This window comes from Geotrypetes seraphini, chromosome 14 (genome assembly GCF_902459505.1).
Source record: "Geotrypetes seraphini chromosome 14, aGeoSer1.1, whole genome shotgun sequence".
NCBI lineage: Eukaryota > Metazoa > Chordata > Amphibia > Gymnophiona > Dermophiidae > Geotrypetes > Geotrypetes seraphini.
The window spans coordinates 10,514,346-10,528,249 of record NC_047097.1 but is presented as its reverse complement, the minus strand read 5'-3'; the positions used below and the strand labels follow the sequence as shown (position 1 = coordinate 10,528,249).

The 13,904-nt window shown below is 42.3% G+C and overlaps 1 protein-coding gene across 1 annotated transcript in view; it reads left to right on the top strand.

Moving 5' to 3' along the window:
- Positions 1–13,904, top strand: part of HCN4 (hyperpolarization activated cyclic nucleotide gated potassium channel 4) — a 392,202-nt gene that overhangs the window by 46,095 nt on the left and 332,203 nt on the right. The gene's annotated exons all lie outside the window — the stretch shown is intronic.

Genomic DNA, 13,904 nt, shown 5'->3' with positions numbered 1-13,904 from the left:
AGATTACAAATCAAACGAATAGCTGTATTTTGTATGATTTTTAGTTGGCTAGTAGTTATTTTATACGATCCCAGATAAATAAAAAGAGGTGGCTGAGGGGAGATATGATTGAAGTCTACAAAATCCTGAATGGTGTAGAACGGGTACAAGTGAATCAATTTTTTACTCTGTTAAAAATTGCAAAGACTGTTCAGTTGATGAAGTTACAGGCAAATACTTTTAAAACCAGTAGGAGGAAATACTTTTCCACTATGGCCCTAATTCTCGTAGGGATGCTGAAAGTTAGGCAGCAGTAGGTGCCCTACTGTCACCTAACTTAATTGGTTTAATTGGCGATAAATGCATGGTAATTGACTTTGTTATCTGAAACCAATTAAAAACTAGTTTAAAATAAAATGTAGGCACCTGCAGGGGCCTACAGAACAGGCTGCCGATGTCCCCTCCACAGAGGCACCTACCAGCACCTACAGTCAAAGTGGGCTTGGCTTGCACCAGAAGTGACCATAGGCGCTGGTAGGAGCCTCTGTGGACGCATTTCTTATGTAAAGTAGGTGCCAGAAATGTAGACCAGTAAAACCCTGGCCTACATTTTCAGAGTCTACTTTGCACGTGGCTGCAATTCTGCGGCTGGCGCCTGTACTTGATTGACACACAGCCGGCGCTGGATTTGGAGGCTTCGGCCTATACTGGCGCCAGTTGCAGGATCCAGCTCTCAGAGAATGGTTAAGCTCTGGAACTCATTGACAGAGGTTGTGGTAAGAGCGGTTAATGTAGCTGGTTTAAAAAAGGTTTGGAAAGTTTCCTGGAGGAAAAGTCCATAGTCTGCTATTGAGACAGACATGGGGGAAGTCACTACTTGCCCTGGATTGGTAGCATGGAATGTTGCTACTATCTGGGTTTTTGTCAGGTACTAGGGACCTGGATTGGCCACTGTGAAGACGGGCAATTGGGCTAGATGGACCATTGGTCTGACCCAGTAATACTATTCTTATGTTCTTATATATCCAAACTTTTTGTTCTTCAAAAAGTCCATGAGTTTTTGACGTTTAATCTCAACACCATATTCAGATCTTGCTCAAACACAAATGAGACCAATATAGTGGCCCGTTCAGTTGTTTCTGAAATAGTTTGTTCCAATATAGCAGATATATTTTCATCATCAATCTGGCCTTCTCTGCTTACATCTTCCCCAGCCTCCTATGGGCTTTTTTTGGATGGTAAATAATACATGTTATTTATAGGAAGAATAGTTTCAGAGGTAAATTTTAAATTTTCTAGCAACTATCTCTTAAATAAGTCAATAGACATTACCTCAGGGGTTTTGAGGAAGTTCAGCAGATAAAAGTTCAACTGCCTATTATCATTTTCTGAATGCTCGATGTTTAATGAATGGCCATATTATCTTTCACAGATACATTTTTAAATTGTTTTCATTGTTGTATATCTTCTTGTAATGTCCTGATCTCTTTGGCTAAATTTCTCTTAACAGATTCGATAGTCTGAATCAAATCCTAGAAGTCAAATTAGTTTTTCTGCATAGTTGATTTTCCAACCGTGGTATCCAGTTTCTTCAACATTGCTCATATCAAAGAAAGATTCACCTCAATTAGTACAGCTATTTATGCTGCTCCTTCGTTCTATTCCTCAGACATCTCCAATGGTTGGCTCGACTCCCCCCCTGTCAACCACTAGAAACCTTAATTCCCGCAATAACTGCTGTCTTTGGGTCTCTAGTCACCACCACCAAGGAAGCAGGACAGGGAGCAGCATTGGAAAATGGGGGCGATAGAGGTGCCTCATGTCCTAGAGAGGCCAATGCTCCTTCATTGGCACTCAACACAGGACTCAGCTCTCTGACTCCTGTAGGATGGCTTTCACCAAGGAAGCAGTGTATTGTTTGCTGCATGGGAGATGACAGAGATAGGTGGAGGAACAAACCTCATGTTCCCCTTTCTCTTTGCATGTTTTCTAACCATTAGATCACTTCTCCACAGACATTGATGCAATTCTAGTACAGGAAGTGACTATGAAAGGCAATGAAAAACATAAAACTAAAAATGAACGCAAGTGACTGGGTAAGGAAGAATAAGGAAAGGCGTTAGTCATCTTAACCTTAAAGTTTCTCTACTGGTTGGTGCAAAACAGTGGTGAGTCAGTGAATTATGACAGCTGGTGTGGGGAAGGCCTAGCCATGTTTTGATCTTGCGCTTCCTGCTGTTTTGCAATATTCCCTCATTTCCTTTCAAAGCTCATTGTAGCAGCTCATTAATTCAGAATCTGAGCAGATTTCACATGCAGCAAACTAAGTACAACATTTTATCATTTGTGAAGCTGAAAACTAGATAAAAAAATTCACAAACAGGGCTTCACTAGAAAAGTATGCAAAATGTTGAAATGTCAGACCATTTTGTTGTGAAATTTTGAACTTCTACTGCAAGTAAAGGGTTGATATTCAATGGTAAGAGTGGCTTCTACACATATAAGCACCGCTCACTGGGACCAACCATGCTACTGTAATCTACTACTGACCACCCCTACCCTGGAGCTATCTGAATAGTGTCAGAGTTCTCCGGGGACAGAGCTAAGGTGGAACTGATATTTATTTATTCATTCATTCATTCATTCATTCATTCATTTATTTAGACCGTCCTCCCAAAGGAGCCTAGAATGGGTTACAAAGGTACATTCACAATATAGAAGGACAAAATTATTGAAAGACATTTTTGGCAGACATAGCTTAGATGAATTTGCGGCATTCATAGAAGATTTAGGACAGCATTCTCTGTCCTAACAGAACATAACATAATTGTACAAAAGTTTTAGTGTTGTAAGTGAGTACATGATTGGTGGTTGGCAGTTTAGGTCCCGTGAGTAGCATCGGTCATTATGGAACTCTTGAGTAGTATTGGACATTAAGGAGCTGGATTTGTGAAGAGGAAGGTTTTTAGGGCCTTCCTAAAGTTCCATAGATTGTCTAGCGATCTAATGGATGTGGGGATGATGTGCCAGAATCTGTTTCAGTTTTGAGTGAACGACCAGATGGTAGTGTGAGCAGTCTCTGTTTGAGATCTCAGTGATCTGTTTGGGATGTAAATTTGTAGTTTTGATGTCATGTACTTCAGTGTCAGCTTGTGGAAGGTCTTGAAGGCTAGGACCAAGGCTTTAAAGGCGCAGCACTTTTGGATAGGTAACCAATTCATGTGTTTGGTCTTGCTGTCGGTCGAATGCTAAAGTTTGCAAAAACAATGCAAAAATGTGTTCGCAACAGACGTAGTCTGTAAAACAAACTTTAGCATTCGACTGACAGCAAGACCGAACACAGTTTTTGCATTATTTTTACATTTTTACACTTGTGGCGCATAGTCAGACCGGACCCCGGAAGAAGATCGTTGTCACGACTGAAACACGGCCCGTGTCGGTCGAACGCTAAAGTTTGTTTTACAGACTATGTCTGTTGCGAACACATTTTTTGCATTATTTTTACATTTTTACACTTGTGGCGAATAGTCAGACTGGACCCCGGAAGAAAGTCGTTGTCACGACTGAAACACGGCCCGTGTCGGGTCTATGCCACTATTATACTGTGTATTTCGTGTCATTGTATATTTTATTGTGTTTTCTCTGCACCATTTTTGTGAAATAAATCGTATAACAAGATACCAGCTTCACTTTTTTTTTCTCATTTTTGCTTTGCGTTTTGTTTTTGTGGAACTATTTTGGTGGACCGCTGTTGTTTTTTTTTTTTAATGTTTCTAAGCCCATTTCTTAGTGCAGCTTAGTAACCGGCTCCCTTTATCTGGGTAGTGATAAAGGTACCAGTCTGAATATAAATACCAGCAGTCACTATAAGCCCAGATAGTGCCCGTAGCTGGGTACGGTCCAACACTGACTATCCAGACTGCATAAGGCTAAATATTAGTGTGTGTGTATGGGGGGGGGGAGGGGGCAGTTTCTCATTTTATAGTTGCAAATGATCATAATATGTGCATTATCTGAATCTTTGTTTTCTGAAGAGTTTTCTTATATGCACAGAGCTGGAAATATTGTTCTAAAATTATGGCCCATGGTGTCATTGACTCATTTTGAACATGCAGAGACCGAAAAGCCAGAAGAATAAAGAATTAATCACAGCATAATAGCATAGTGTGAGATTGTCACGGCTGGAGAGGGCAGTAGACAACCTACGGTGCCGGTAAAGTTCTTTAATAAGTGTGGTTGCAGCTCAAGGAAGCTGTGTGCTGCAAAGATTGCGCAATCACAGTCTCTCCTTGAGATGGCAGTGGTAGTTAAGATGATGCACTGTTGCCGTTAGTTACAAGTTCATTTAGAATCTGATTTGCTCGGGGTGAGATGGAGTTGTATTGGGAACTGAACCTGGCTGCACTAGCCATTAAGCTACACTACACTAGCTAAATTGCTTGTGTATACCTTCCCACTGATATTCAGCTGCAGGAAACAGTTCACCAACAATATTTCAAATAAAGTAAAAAATAAAATACATAACAATAGAAAATAGGTAAGGGAAAAATAGTTTTTGTATGTCTGGGGTCTAACCCGATCCAAACCACCCATCCTCCCTCCTTATACAAATATCTATCTAATATAATAAAACCCTAAGCCGTGCATGCACACTCTTACCTGCATGCTCCCGTTTTCCGTGCGCTGTAGGTCCCCGTAGGTAGGAGTGCGCATGCGCGGCTTAGAGTTTTGTCGGCTTCAGGCGGCACGGAGGCTATCGGCAGTGGTGGCTATTGCTGCCTGCAGGCTGCCGCGGCTGTCGGCGGAGGGCAGACGCGAAGTAAGGGGAGCTGCTGGACAGAGGAAGAGACGGGGGGGAGAAAAAGGAAGGGAGGCCTATTGCTGGATGGGGGAGCAGGAAAGAGGTGTTAGGGGGGAAGAAAAAGGAAGGGAGGCCTACTGCTGGATGGGGGACCTGGAAAGAGGTGCTAGGGGGGGAAGAAAAAGGAAAGGAGGCCTACTGCTGGATGGGGGACCAGGAAAGAGGTGCTAGGGGGGAAAAAAAGGAAGGGAGGCCTACTGCTGGACGGGGGAGCAGGAAAGAGGTGCTGATGGACAGGGGAAGAGACGGGGGAGGGAGAAAAAGGAAGGGAGGCCTACTGCTGGACAGGGGGACAGAAAAGAGGTGCTGCTGGACAGGGGAGAGATTAAAAAAAGGGAGAAGGGCTGCTGCTGGATAAGGAGAGCAGTGAAGGGGTGGTGGTGGACACAGGGAAGGTAAAAGGAAGGGAGGATGGGTGGACAGCTGAGGAAAGAGAAAGACAGAAATACAGAAAGCGGCTAAGGAGAGAGAGAGAGAGAAAGAAATAAAGACAGACACATACACACATATTCTAGCACCCGTTAATGTAACGGGCTATAAGACTAGTATAAAAATAAAGAATAAGGATCATTTAACTTTGGCTACTAAAGCATCTGTAAAAAGATGTCTCAAGATCTTTCCTTAATGCCCGATATGACATGTCCATGCCTAAAAAATTTGGGAATTGATTCCAAAGTCAAGGACCCATCATACTAAAGAGAGAGCCATGAATCAATTCCAGGTGAATTATTCTAAAAAAGAAAGCCACAGGAGTTGATCTTTGCCGAGTTGATCTACGTTCTCTTGGTGAAGAGTGTGGTGTGAGCAACCAAGATAGAAATAGTGGAAGTGCAGACTGATGTACCTTATACAATGTACCTTATAAAATGTAAGTCTCCCTCCAACTTAGGAATCAAGGAAACTCTTATATCTTGGCAACCCAAGTCCTCTAAATTTTCTTCACACTTCTACCTCTAACCCTCTGTTGTAGTTCCTTCCTATTTCTCCTACTGTAAACTGCGTCGAGCTCTACGAACGTGGAGATGATGCGGTATACAAACCTAAGGATTAGATTAGATTAGATTAGATTCTAAATGTGACATGTGTAATTGGAAACCAGTGCTTTCTTTAGCAACGGTAATCCTGATCTCAGTTTGTAGCTCCATTAATGAGCTTTGCTGCTGCTTTTTTGGAATTATTTACAAATGACTGATATCTACTTGATGAATGCCTAAGAGCAATGAATTACAATAGTTTTGGAATGTGCCATTGTTTATTTTTAAAACAATGAATTTCTGAAACAGATTATAAAAATGTTTTTTTCCCCTTTACATTTATTTATATATTTGGTTTTATAGCTTATCCTCCCCAGGAGCCCAGGACGGGTTACAGCAGTGGTCTCAAACACGCGGCCCGGGGACCACATGCGGCCGCCAGCTACTATTTTGAGGCCCTTGGTATGTGTATCATAATCACAAAAGTAAAATAAAACAGTTTTTTGATCATATGTCTCTTTAACTATAAATTACAATATTATTATTAAGACTTAGCCAAAAGGAAAGATTTATAAACTATAAAGAGTTTTACCTCATGCAAAATTGTTATTTCTTTAATAAGACAGTATCTATTTTTTCTGAGGCCCTCCAAGTACCTACAAATCCAAAATGTGGCCCTGCAAAGGGTTGGAGTTTGAGACTACTGGGTTACAGTGTTACATTCACAATATTTCAGAGACACAGACTTTAGGTGCATTCACAGCATACTGGAGATTTTGTTAGGGTTACAGAGGTGCCTTTACAATTTGACTGGAGACATAGAGGGGCATAATCAAAAGAAACATCTAAGTCCGTTTTGGGCCTAAGTCGCAAGTCGCCCAAAGTCAGATACGGGAAAAGGTCCATTTTCAAAAAATACGGACAGCATATTTTTTTTTTGAAAATCATCCAACTGTACGTCCAGCTGTCTAATCGCTCAGACCACTAAGTCGTCCATCTTTATACCCCATTTTCACCCAAAAATTCATCCAAGTCACAAACACCTAGAAAAAGACCTTTTGGATGTGGAAGGAGCCAGAAAAGTGATGGACTGAACACCCAGACATGGCACCAGAGTAGTGAGGTACCCTACAGGGCACTGCTGTAAACTTCACAAAAAGGTCCCACACATCTCACTACAGCTCCCTTATAGGTCATGGTGAGCCCCCCCCCCCCCCCCAAAGCACCCTAAGATTCTACTAAACCCACCTATCTACCACCCCAATAGCCCTTATGGTTACAGGAGTCACTTATATGGCAGTACAAAAGGGTTGTGTGTGTGTGTGGGGGGGGGGGGGGGTTGGGAAGTGCACATTTTTCACCATGAATGCAGTGATTAGAGTGGCTTATGGGCCTGGGTCCTTCTCTCCATGGTTCACTAATCCACCCCCAAGACCACTTAAGCCACTCTGTGCAGCTGTACTAGGCTTTCCTATGCCAGGCTGCCAGGTGCTGATGTTCTGGAGGCAGATATGTAAAGTCGGTATTACGATTTTTATGGGGATGGGGGGGCAGTGATGACTGGGGCAGTGTGTGGGGGTCTGTACTTTGAGTCTGCAGTGCTTATCTGGCCACTTTGGATACCTTTTGTAGATTTAGACCTGGTTTTAGATGGCCTAAGTCACAATGTCCAAGCTCCGTCTTGGCAGTGTTGTTAAACTTTCGGTTATACATGCAGTAAGACTAAGTCTAGGACAGCCCATGTCCCGCCCAAATCCCACCCTCAACACTCCTCCTGACACGCCCCTTTTAGCTCTGCTCGTTCAGCAGCACTGTGAAGGCCTAGGTCATTTTTAATGTACATCTAAAACCCGATTAAATTATTGGCACTTGGATGACTTGTCGTACTGATCCGATGTAGGCCGGTTTTTAAACGTTTTTCTGTTTCGATTATGAGCCCCATAGGAACTAGTGGTAGTCATTAGAGGCAGTATATGTAATAATAATAATAATTTTATTTCTTATATACCGCTATACCATAACTTCAAAGTGGTGCATTCATACTGCATTGATGGCATATAGAGATATATCACAAAGAAACGGGGGTATTGGATTGGGTGACCTTGTACAGTGACCCTCCAAAACCACTGAGGGAGTAAGGGGGTGGGTCATGCCTTCGTGTCTCCAGTGGTCATCTGGTCAGTTTGGCCACCTTTTTGGCACTCATTCGTTACTGAAACAGGTCTAGCCTCAAACGTCCAAGTGTTGCCCTGGATGTTTTCTGCAATGTTTCATTATTGCATAAAAGTGTCCAGGTCATAAGTCCGCCCTAACCCCTCCCCCCCCCCCCAACACGATCCCTTGAAATTTAGATGAACTTCAGACAAATAGCATAGAAAACCATTTTTTGAACTTTTCTCTTTTGAAAATGAGCCCCAACAGTACTTTTTCTGTCCCTAGTGGCTCACAATCTAAGATGCTTTTATTTATTTTATTCTCGGCACCTGGTACAATGGAAGATTAAGTGATTTGCTCAGGGTGACATGGAGTTGCATTGGGAACTGAACCTGGCTCCCAGGCCACTGCACTAGCTATTAAGCTACACTACACTAGCTAAATAGCTTGTGCTTACCTACCCACTGATATTCAGCTGCAGGAACAGTTCTTCCTGCTGAATATCGGCACTAACTAATAGACTGCAAACCATCTATTCTAGGGGTGTTGAGTCAGCACTGCAGTGGTTAAAGCTACAGCCTCAGCACCCTGAAGTTGTGGGTTCAAACCCACGTTGCTCCTTGTGATGCTGGGCAAGTCACTTAATCCCCCCGTTGCCCCAGGTACATTAGGTAGATTGTGAGCCCACCAGGACAGACAAGGAAAAATGCTTGAGCACCTGAATAAATTCACGTAAACTGTTCTGAGCTCCCCTGGGAGAACGGTATAGAAAATTGAATAAATAAATAGTGTGAAGAGTTTCAGCCTCTGATAACCAGAGCTGGTATTGTGACATCATAATGCCTCATTCCACCAATGACTAAGAGCCAACCTCATCAGTGATGTCACAATGGCTTCATTGTCCTATACTTGGCTCACTTCTGCTACATTTTGATTTCTAGAGTGGCGCAGTGGGTAAAGCTACAGTCTCAACACCCTGAGGTTGTGGGTTCAAACCCACACTGCTCTTTGTGACCCTGGACAAGTCACTTAATCCCCCCATTGCCCCAGGTACATTAGGTAGATTGTGAGCCCGCCAGGACAGACAGGGAAAAATGCTTGAGTACCTGAATAAATTCATGTAAACCGTTTTGAGCTCCCCTGGGAGAACGGTATAGAAAAAAGTGAATAAATAAATAAAAATAAATAAATTAACTGGACCAACTGGGCCTCATAAAACACAGTCCCATCTTTATTTGGTTTCACTTAGCTGGTTAACTGCTAAATATCACAGTTAACTGGTTAAGAGAAAGTCAACTGCAAAAATCCTGGATATTCAAAGCCAGTATCCAGACATGGCCTGGCACTGAATAATCAGGGGTAAGAATTTTAAAAAAAAGAACATCGGGACTGATGGTGGCTAAATATTTACTCATTAATATTTTAAAATGTGATGCCCAATTTTTACAGGATAATTCTCAGAGGGATATAATTGGGATCATTGTAATTTTTGAGTTTAATTATTAAGATCTTATTTGGGGGTTCTAGGAGTCTGACAGGAAATTGGAGAGAGGGGGCACAGTGGCATAGCAAGGGAAGCTTATGCCTGGGGTGGAAGGAAGATAATGCCTGGCATCCCCGCTTCCTGGTGATGGGAGGGTCTCTTAACTGCACACCCCATCCCTCTATATCTCTTATATCCTACTATTCTTTACTGGCAGTGAGCAAGGTCTCTTACCTGCTGCTTGCACCAGCTTGAGCCTTACCTCTGATGTAACTTCCTGTTCACAATTCTGGTGCCTCAGACCAATGTATGGAGATGCTGTTCTAGCGTTTCACTTAAAAGGATTGATCGGTTATATCACCCCTGAGGCAGCAGAATTGTGAAACGCTGGCCACCGTCAGTGTGCCGATCTTTCTGGAGAGGTAAGGTGTGTTTTCTATCTCAACATTACCATTTATTAATATTGCACCGCACAAAGTTTTTTTTTCAATAACAGAGGAGGTTTTTTTTATGCCGATGAGGTTAATACTTTGTATACCTTCAGCCACATCTGTGGGGTGGTAAGGGTTGGGTTCTGAGGCTTTTTCCTCCTCTTGGTGGGTGCATAATGCCTGACCTGAGGTAGAACAGTTTGGAAATCTCTCAGTTGATCACATCATTTGGTTTCTGTCTTATCAAGGCTGTTTTGCTAAATGCCTTTGCCTTCTAAGTTTGGGACGGTGGCCCTTGTGAAACTAGTTATACATTCCTTAAAGAAGGTAAAGGTTCCAGGGGTTTGATATACCACTTTTCTGTGGTACTGTATATCCAAAGTGATTTACATTTATTATGTACAGTTCGCTCACAATCTACGTTTTTTGTACCTGGGTCAATAGAGGGTTAAGTGATTTGCCTAAACTTATAAAGAGCTACAGTGGGAACTGAACTCGGGTCTCAAGGTTTTCAGCCCACTGCACTAACCAGCGGGCTACTCCTCTGCACCGAAAGTAGTTGCAACCACTGGACTAACACCATCTTTCTGGAGTCATTTATCTGGCAGGATCTTCTGAGACATGATAAAAGGTATGGAGCTGTGCCAAGAGCTGGGTCTGTGCCTCGTCGGTCACAACACCCTTCCTACCAGCCGGAGCACTCACTGCAGAACACACACCGACCTTGTTACAGAGCTACTGATTACGAGTAACCAGTCATAAACAATCCAGCCACTTCCCATAGTAACTAATGGATGGCACTGATTATGTTTCTATTTAGGTATTGGAATAGTGTTACTGATTGCTTTCTCTCTCTCAAAAAAATGCTTGGGTACGTTATGTTCCTACTGCATCAATAGTGGAGATTTACTTTTGCTCTGCTTTTAAGACGTCAACAACTTTCTAGTTAGGAATGTTGGAAGGTGAGCCTGGAGAAGTGAATCATATGTTCTTCCAAAGACTTTCCCACACTATAAAAGAGGTGTGTTAATAGGGGCAAATTTATAAAATGTTTTCTGCGTGTACAGTTTGTTTAAAAGACAGAAAAGGGCTTTTTTAAAATTGTGCTGTCTCACACATATAAAAACTAAGTAGATGCCTAGAAAGAGTGAGTCTATTTTGTTGCAAATTACTGTGTAGATGATCGTGAGGGAAGGGTTTAGAATAGAGGTTCTCAACATGCGGTATGCCTACCCCAGGGGATACATTTACCAGCGGCAGGGGTTATGTGTCACCGTCATCTTTTGCCCTCCTGCTGCTGCCGCTGCATCCTTGCGCCCTTCTGCCGATGCAGCCATTAGTTTGGCTCCAGTACCCCTCCCAGACTAGCAGCCTCAGCAGCGTCTCCTTCTTCCTGCCTTCCAACCGCTGCATGTAGGCTGCCAGCATGCCACCGAAGCTGACCCAGAAGCCTTCCCTCTGATGTCAGAGCTGACGTCAGAGGGAAGACTTCTGGGTCAGCCACATGCAGGAGCCACTGCCCGCAGCCCTGCAAAGAAGCAAGTGCAACTGAAGGCATGAAGAAGACGACCCACCTGGATGGCCCTGAAGGGAGCAAGCGAGTGTGTTGGGATAAGTAAGGGAGAGAAGGGATACGAACGTGGGACAAAGGAAGGAAGGAAAAAGGGAGGGGGAAGAAGTGCATTGGGGCGTGGGAGGGGCATGAACTTGGGACAAGGGCAGGAAGGAAGGAGGGAGGGGGCACAAACTCGTGACACAGAAGTGAGGGAAGGAGTGTGTTTGGACACAGAAGGGAAGGAGCATGAACTTGGGACACAGAAGGGAGGGAAAGAGATGCTGAGGTGTGGGAGGGAATAAAAAGGGAGAATTCTTGGACATGCGTGTGTGAGAAGGGAAGAGATGGTGCACATGGGGAAAGGAAGAAGATAATTTTTGTGCATAGGGAAGGAGAGGAGTGAGGTAAGGATGCATGGGGAAGAGAAGGATGAGAGGGTGAAAAGTTGTATAAAGCGGGATACAAATGAATAAACTATAATATTCCGTTTTTCCTAGTCACTTATACAGAAATACATAGAAGATCTATATGTGATTGGGACATACTGAATGTAAGGCGTTTCTCTTGAATGATAAGGAGAAGCTTAATTTATGATGGTTTATATAATATGTTTCTACAGAGAGTTTCCCGATTTAGTTTGCCTTTGTAAAACTGGCTTAAAATAGATGGCTTACTTCCCCTATAGGTGTTCCCTTACAAAATGACCCCTCACAAAACTAGTTTCATTAATATCCATGGGGGTCCTCTTATTAAGGTGCGCTAACTGATTTAGCACATGCTAAAGATTATTGTGGCTAAATGCTAAGATGCCCATAGGAATATAATGGATGTAATTTAGCACGCACTAATCTGCAGCGCGCGCTAAATCGGTTAGCGTACCTTAATAAAAGGACCCATATAATTGCCACTAATTGTTGTAAACGGCTAATGTGAGGTTTTTTCCCCTGCTTATTGAATCTTAGAAACTTAGAAATAATGATGGCAGATAAAGGCTAATTGGCCCATCCGGTCTGTGCATCCACAGCATCTCCTATCTCCTCCTCTCCCTAAGAGATCCCACATGTATTATGATTTTTAATATTCTATATGGCCAAGTGCCATATTATTTAGTAGAATTAATTTCATTACTAGCAGGAAGACCAGGTCATATTTTACAGAAGCAATTCTATTTTCAATTTCCCTCACCAAAGACAATTAGATCATTTGTTCAATGGAAGGCTTCCTTCTTATATCAGGCTCCTTTAATTTGGAATGATCTCCCTATTTTAATAAGATCAGCAGGTAAATATACTGTTTTAAGAAAACTTTTAGACATTCTTGTTTAAAAAATTTTAATCTTGAAATGTATCATCTTCTACTGTTAATGTTGTACAGTATTTGAATATTTGTCATTGCACTATGTTTAATTGGGCTTGTTCCCAGTCATAGAAATATAGTGTTATTTGCCATAAACTCATAAGGGCTTTAGCGGAATATAAGTCAGAACGTAATGTAATGCAAAGCCTGGCCCATGCTTTCTTGAATTCACAGTCCTCGTTTCCGCTACATTTACCGGGAGACCATTCCATGCATCTACCACCCTTTTTGTAAAAAAGTATTTCCTTAGATTACTCCTGAGCCTATCACCTCTTAATTTCATTCTATGCCCTCTCATTTCAGGTTTTCCTTCATTCGAAAAAGGCTCACCTCATGGAGATATTTAAATGTCTCTATTATATCCCATCTCTCCCACCTTTCTTCCAGAGTATACATACTGAGGTCTATAAGTCTGTCCCCATATGCTTTATGACAAAGACCACTAACCAATTTTGTAGCAACCCTCTGGGCCAACTCTATCCTATTTATATATTTTTGAAGGTGTGGTCTCCAGAATTGCACATGGTATTACAAATAGGGCCTCACCAGAGACTTATACAACAGCACTATCACCTCATTTTTCCTACTGGCCATTCCTCTCCCTATGTACCTGAGCATCCTTTTGGCTTTGACCATCACCTTTTCTACCTGTTTTCCACCTTAACATCGTCAGACAAAATCAACCCCAAGTCCCACTCTTCTTTCGCACACAGAAGTACTTCTCCCCCATACTATACTGTTCTCTTGGATTTTTGCAGCCTAAGTGCATGACCCTGCATTTTTTTTTAGTATTAAATCTTAGTTGTCAATTACTGAACCATTCTTCAATCTTTGCTAGATCCCGCCTCATGTTATCCTGTCCACCCTATTATAGAGTTTGGTATCATCCACAAAAAGACAAACTTTACCAGGCAGTTCTTCTGCAATATTACTCACAAAGATTTGTATTTGATTTTACATTTGAAATTTAATAAACATAAAATCTGGAAAAGAGCCAGCCCAAGGACAGGTCCACAGCATCCTTTTCCTTGGAGTAAACTCCATTTACCACTACTCCTTGTCTCCTTCTTCTTAACCAGTTTTTAATCCAGTCCATCACTTTATGTCCCAT